The sequence below is a fragment of the Gavialis gangeticus genome, unplaced genomic scaffold (genome assembly GCF_001723915.1).
Source record: "Gavialis gangeticus isolate Ggan-Ray unplaced genomic scaffold, GavGan_comp1, whole genome shotgun sequence".
Lineage (NCBI taxonomy): Eukaryota > Metazoa > Chordata > Crocodylia > Gavialidae > Gavialis > Gavialis gangeticus.
Window position 1 is genome coordinate 51,300,149 of NW_017729034.1, and position 7,129 is coordinate 51,307,277.

The following is a 7,129-nucleotide window of genomic DNA, read 5'->3' on the forward strand; positions in this document are numbered from 1 at the left end:
GCCGCCTCAGCCCGGCTGCTCGCGCTGGCTCCTGAGCCCGGGGCGCCCGCGCTACAGCCGCCTGCCCGCAGCCCCTCCCCCAGCCCCGCCAGGTGAGGAACGGTCGCGGAGGGGGAGGGGCGCGCGTGGAACGCGGCGGCCGTTGAGGATAACGGTCGCTCTGAGAGGGCGGGGTGGGCACCTTGCTGAGGGGAGATGGGGCTGGAGGGGCCCCGGGGGTGGTGGGAGAGTGGGGCCGCCCATTGGTGCCGGGGAGGATGCCCGTCCCTGTGCTGCCGGCTCAGCAGAGCCCTCGGCGGCTCCTCCTGGGCACCTTGGGGTTTGGCAGTGTCCAACTGGGCAGTTGCGGTTCGAGCCTAAGAGAAGGGCGGCTGTTTCTGCGCCACTCCTCTGGGCGCCCGCAGGACGGATCCCGCTGCGGGAGACGAGGGCTGTGTGTTTCACCCTGTGATATAATAGGTCAGCGAAGGACGGGCCGCCGGCCTCTCTCTTCTGTGACCCCCCTCGTGGGCGCCTGCAATTTCAGTGCTTGAAATGAACCTTGCCTGCCTGTGTCCTTAGACCAGTAGGGCTACATCCTCCACCCTTGCTTTTCAATGAACGCTGGGCTGCCTGCTTCTGCTCCTTGGGAAGGAGCCGGGAGTGAAAGAAAGGAATGATCCTGGTCCTTGGGAGTAATCCTAACCAGGGTTTGAATTGCATGTTGATGCGGGGGGGGCGGTGTTCAACACTAAATTAAATAGGTCATTGATGAGCAAGCCCACCTGAGTGACTCCCCCAGGTTATGGCTTTCAAATCTTATGGGGGGGGAGGCTCAAGAACCCCAAGCTCCTCTGTAAATCAGAGCCTCATCCTAATGCATATTGCTATGATGACATGGGGAGGCTGCCTTCCCCTGCACGGGGGCATAGTCCTACGCATGCTGCGTGGCCTGATGAACTGGCAAGGAGGGAAAATACATTCTTTAAATTGCTGAAGGACAAAAAAGCATATTGAACTTTGTCAGTAAGGGCTCTATAGACAGTGGCTGGGAAATACTGAAGAGGAGAGTAGTTAAATTGCGGGTCGGAAGAAGGTCCTTGCTTTCCAGGCTCTCCAGTCTATCCCAAAGGATGGTTAGTAACTCCGTTGTAACCAATCTTAATTGCCGCAGCAGGTGACTCGGATCTAATTGTGTAGGATGCTTTCTTGCTGTCAAGCTTAAGATTGTTTTTTGGAAGTAGAAGAAAATATTGCACTCTGCTTCCCTTTTTTTTTAAGGTTAACTGAAAGCAAATGAAATTGCAGTTTGGAAGGCAAAGCCCCTGCAGGGGTAAAGGGCTAAAGAATGTTTCCTTATCTGTTCGGTCTTATCATGTACTCTCTCCGTTTTATTGAACAGGTATTTATAGAGCTCTGTAAATATACATGGTATCCCAAAAACTGTGGAGATAATTTTTATCCCCAAAACTGCAGAGATATCTAAGGAACTCCCCCTGACATCAGGGTAGAATTTGACATCTTGAAGCTCTTTTGATGCACTCTGACTCATCTAAAACCAAAATAAAAATACATTTGCTCTTCAGAAGCCTTTTTATGAGCCCCAGAGATTAGTAATTTTTGACAAGGATGAATTAGCAGAGTTTGGAAAATGGGAATAAATTCCATGTGAGGCAGAAAAATAATCCCATGACTCCCTTCATTTAGATGGCAGAATGTTATGATGGAGCTCCCAGGAGTCCCCTCCAGCATTTCAAGAGGAAAGCATTGGGGAACAGCTGCTCAGCATGGCACACTAGCCAACAAAATATTATTTTGACTGTAAAAGGTCATGTGTTTAATGCTTCTTATATCAAAAATGCATGTTGATCACATTAACAGAGCCATAGAGACCGAGATTAATGGGATCCACGTACAAGAGATAGCGTAAACATGGTTTGTTGGATAAGGGGCTGCTGCATAATGTAAGAACACTGATATGCCACTGACCTGATTAGAGAGGCAGTAAACATAAGATGGATGGTTACAATTTTTAGTATGGGTGTATAGCTCTAACTTAATAGTGGGCTGTTGGATAAACAAACAAGGAAGCAGCACAGTGAATCTCGGTAAGGAGACGCCAAACAAAGTTTTGGAAACCAATTACAGGAAAGTGAGGAATTATTTAACTTCTGGGGATACTATATCTTGTCTTAATCCTTACTTTGCCAGGCTAGAAGCTAAATGATCAAAAGAATATTGTTTAAAGTAAAAGAAAGGTAAGGATTACTTGTCAGGTCCTGAACTGAGATGGAACAGAATAATGGGTATGAAAGAAGTATGTGAAAGCAGTTATCTCCCCCAGCTTCCAGAGCATGGCGAGTCTCGGAGAGATACAGGCAGAAGTATAGACTGATATATTTTGTCCTCTCTTGGGCTTTGCTTCTAAACAAAGCTGTGTAGTTTGTTTACCGCATGCTGCTCTCGTAATGCCCAGTGGGAACAAAACTTAAGGGTCTGAGCCTAAGATAGACCTGTTTGAAATAAATCACAGTGGCAGGGGATTACAAACCCAAGGCCTGATCTGAGAGTATAACAGATGATAGCTACAGGCCTGAAGGGTTGAGGAGGGATGTACTTGAGACCAGAGCAAATAAGAAGTGCAGTTAGCTCAGTATCTGTGACATATGGAACTGTAGAAAACCTGCCAGTAAAGATCCTTGGTTAGAACAGCATTTATTCTTGGAGTTCAAAAAGCAATCAGATGCTTAACTAGATAACAAGGACATCCAGGAATGCAATAATAAATATTTTAAAAGGGAGAGTCTGGAAAAAATAAAATCTTAGAGGTCAGTTTTTATATGTTTACAATACTAACTGATAAATATTAGGAAGAATTTTCCTAATGGGCAAACTACCTATTTAAATTTTTTTCATCTTTTTGTGAAGGCTCTGGTTATAACTGCTATCAGATGTGCCAAAGTATACTTAACTAGACAGATCAGGTGAGCTGCTGTTCCACTGTACCAGTTTTTTGCATATAAAAAATGTTGCTTTAAAGAACAAGGAAGGATGTAGTATATGATATGAATGAGAGATTAGCTTTTAAATTAAAATGGGGTGGGGAAGCTTACAGGTGCAGAACAGCATGCAGTTTTAATTGACATGCCTTATGGGGGTGAAACCATAAAAAATGGGGATAAGAAATAGGGTAAAGACAAACACAAGCAAATACCTTTAGTGAGTAAAAGGTCACACAGAAGTAGTTAACCAGGCAATAACAAAAAGTACATATGCTTTTACACTAATGCTAAAAGTCTAAGATCAAAGCTGGGGGAACTTGAATGCATAGCAGTAAATAATGATATTGACATAATAGGTATCTTGAAACATGGCAGAATGAGGAAAATGAATGGGATGCTGTAATACCAGAATACAAATTACACAGAAATGACAGAGTAGGTTGTGCTGGTGGAAGAATTAGGGGTGCACCGGTAGAGATTTCTTGGGCTGATACCGATGGCCCATTTTTAACGAATCATATTGGCTGATACCAATCCAATTGCCAATATGCAGCCCAGCAGCTTGGAGACCAACGTCTGGCTGGTAAGTCTGTTGTGGAGAAAGGGGTGGAAGGAGGAAAGGGCTGTGGAGGGGGGCGCAGATTGAGGTCCCTGAGGTGAGAGAAGGAGTGGGGCTGGGGCTGAGATGGGGCAGGGTGTGGGACAGAGCCACGGCTCATCTTTGGGGGGCACAGAGAAGAGGGGCAGCTCCCGCCTCTGCATGCCCGCTGGGAGGGCATGTGCCCCTCCCCCCTGGATCTGTGTGTGGGGCAAGGGTGGGCTGCCACTGCAGCCTGTGGACTGGGCCGAGCTCTTCCTGATGGGGGGGTTGGCAGGGCTATGCTTGGGGTGGGGGGCAGGGTTATGGGGTGGGACTGCAGCCACCCAAAAATTTGCCGTAGGCTCCACTCCCAGCACTGCCACCACCCGCCCCAAGCCACTGGGAAGAGCTTAGCACAGCCCCGGCCCCAGCCCACAGTGGCAACCTGCCCTTGCCCTGTGCACAGATCTGGGGGGTACATGCCCTCTATGCCCTCCTGGGTTGCGTGGAGCAATAGGAGTCGGCCCCTCCCCATCCCCCTGGACAAGCCATGGCTCCATCCTCTGCCCTGCCCTGACTTGGCAGCCCCTGCCCCAGCCCAGCCCCACTCCCTCCCTTACAGTGGGAGCCTTGAGCTGTACCCCCCACGCCCCTTCCCTCCCCACACTCTTTCCCCCACAACAGCCTTACGAGCTGGATGCTGCTCTCCATGCTGTCAGGTTGTGCTCCTGACCACATGTGTGCTGCACTGTGGCTGCATGCACACACGAGGCATTATCGGCCTCATCGGCCAAAAAAAAGCCAATTGCTGGTACTGTCAATTTTCCTTATATCAGTGCCTATCCGATATGGGACCAATATATTGATGCACCTCCAGGAAGACTGGCACTCTGCATCAAAGTAGAATAGATTTTTCAACTGATAAGTGAGGTACCATAGAATCTTTGTGGATAGAAGTCTCAGGTTTCAGTAGAAACAAGTATGTCTAGAAATAAACTATTGATTCCCAGACCAGGACGGCAGCAGTGAGCTAGAAATGCTAAGGGAGTTAAGAGAGGCTGCTAGAGCAGATAACACAATAAAAGTGAGGGATTTCAGCTCTCCACAAAGACTGAGTCAATCTAACATCAGGCTGGGATACAGAGACCAAATTTTTGGATGTCATAGAAGACTGCTTCCTGGAGCAGTTAGTCTTGGAACCTACAAGAGGAAAGCCCGTTCTTGACCTAAATAACGCACAGGATTTGGTGCAAAAGGTAAGTGTTACGAGCCTCTCAATCATAGTGACCACAGTGCAGTTGGGTTTGATATCCATGTAGGAGGGAAGAGGAGAAAATGTACCACAGCAACCTTTAACTTTAAAAAGGGAGACTACATGAAAATGAGGTAGCTGGTTAGAAGTTAAAGAGGCCCCTGAGGAGGTGAGGAACTTGAAAGCAGCATGGGAACTTATTGAGGACACCATAGTGGAGGCACAGAGCAAATGCCTACTGCAAATCAAAAAAAAAAAGTGGAAAGTGAACCAAAAGAAAGCCAATGTGGTCTAATGGCAGAGTTGCAGAGGCAATAAGCAGAAAAAAGCCTTCTTTCAAAAGGTGGAATTCAAATCCTAATGAGGAAAACAAGAGCATAAACTTTCACAAACCAAATGTAGAGCAGTAATAAGACAAGCCAAGAGAGAATTTGAGGACAAACTTACTAGAGATACAAAAAGTAACATAATTTTTTTTTTAAGAACATTAGAAGCCAAAGACCTGCCAGGTTGTCATTTGGGCCTTTGGATGATCAGGATGTAAAAGGGACACTAAAGGATGACAGGACCATTGCTGAGACACTAAATGCATTCTTTGCATCTATCTTCACTGAGGAAGATGTTAGGGAAATTCTATCGCCAGGTCGTCTCCTCTCCAGGGACAAGTCCGTGGAGCTGACCCAGTTGAGGCTCAGTAGATGAGATAGTAGAGAGAACTGATAAACTAAATAGTAGCGAATCACCAGGATCTAATGACATTCACCTTAGGGTCCGGAAGGAGCTCAGATTGCAAATTGCCATACTCCTAACGGTAGTATGCAATTTAAACACAGCATTGGTACCAGAGGACTTGAGGGTTGCCAAGGTGGCTCCCTTATTGAAAGAAGGGCTCTGGAGGGGACACAGAACTACAGGCTAGTGAGACTAACTTATTGTTTCTGCCAGTTTTCCAGGAACATAATAAAAAAAAAGAATTGTTCAGCACATAGATGGGCAAAGTTGCTGATCTGGCTAGCAGCTGGACTCCATTTCCCAGCAGCCCCTGCCTGCATGGCTGGGGCCAATCTCCATGGAGACCCCAGCCACCCCTGAGTGGGAAAGCTCAAGGCTGGGGTTGCCATAGAGACCAGCTGCAGCCTCACTGGCAGCCTGCGCAGCAGAGCAGGGCAGGGGGCTGCTTCGGAGCTGCTGGGAAATTGCAATGCGGGCAGCTTGCTCTGGAGCCAGGGCAGAGTCGTGATGTGTAGCCTGAATGCTCTGGGCAGGGGTGCACAAGTAGGGGATTATGGCTCTGCCCTGGCTCCTTGCAGCAGTGACAGCCTGGTCTGGAGCAGGGCAGTCACGATCCCCTGCTTGCACTCTCTTGCCTGGAGCATGCAGGCTACAAATTGTGGCTCTTCCCTGGCTCCGGAGCAAGCTGCTCCCATCGCAAGTTCACAGCAGCTCTAGAGCAGTCCCTTGCCCTACACCACCGCATGCACTGCCGGCATGGCTGTGTCTGGTCTCCATGGCAACCCCATAGAATTACATGGACTGTCCATTTGCGGATTAGAAATTGGCTCCAGGATAGAAAGCAAAGAGTGGGTATAATTGGTCAGTTTTCATAATGCAAACAAGTAAATAATGGGGTCCCCTAGGGATCTTTGTTGGGACCAGTGCTGTTAACATTTATAAATGATCTAGACAAGGGGGTAAGTAGCAAGGTGGCCAGATTTGCCAATGACACAAAATTATACAAAGTGGTAGAGACCATGGCAGATGGTGAGGAACTACAGAAGGGTCTGACATGATTGTGTGAATGGGCAACTATATGGCAGATGAAATTTGGTGTAGATAAGTGCAAAAAGATGCACCTGGGCAAAAATAGCCCAGACTATAACTACGCTACATTAGGCTCTACATTGGCTGTTACCACACAAAAAAGAGATCTAGGAGTCATTTTGGACAGTTCGCTCAAAACATTGGCTTGGTGCTCAGCAGCCGTCAAAAAGGCAAACAAGATGTTAGGGACTGTTAAGAAGGGAATTGTAAACAAAACGGAAGGTATCATTATGCCCCTTTATAAACCCATGGTACGTTCACACAACTAGAATACTATGTCCAGTTCTGTTCCCTACATCAGAAAAGGATACACAGGAAACCCTCGCTATTCACAAAGTCCGGGTTTGTGGATTCAAATATTTGCAGGGGAGGGTAGACCAGGGAGGCTGGCAGAGAGCAAGCACCAGGGACATGGAGGGAGGTGGTAGCGGCATCTTCTACCCCAGAGGCAGCCAAGGTGCCGCTTGGGGGGGGGGGGGGGGGGGGGGGGCCCCC

At 47.9% G+C, this 7,129-nt stretch overlaps 1 protein-coding gene across 1 annotated transcript in view; it reads left to right on the forward strand.

Annotated features, from left to right (window-relative positions):
* The first annotated feature begins 6 nt into the window (after positions 1 to 6).
* Positions 7 to 7,129, forward strand: part of GNG4 (G protein subunit gamma 4) — a 22,414-nt gene continuing 15,291 nt past the window's right edge. The window contains exon 1 of the mRNA XM_019527513.1: positions 7 to 92. The gene's annotated coding sequence lies outside the window, so the exon portion shown is untranslated. The remainder of the gene's footprint in view (positions 93 to 7,129) is intronic.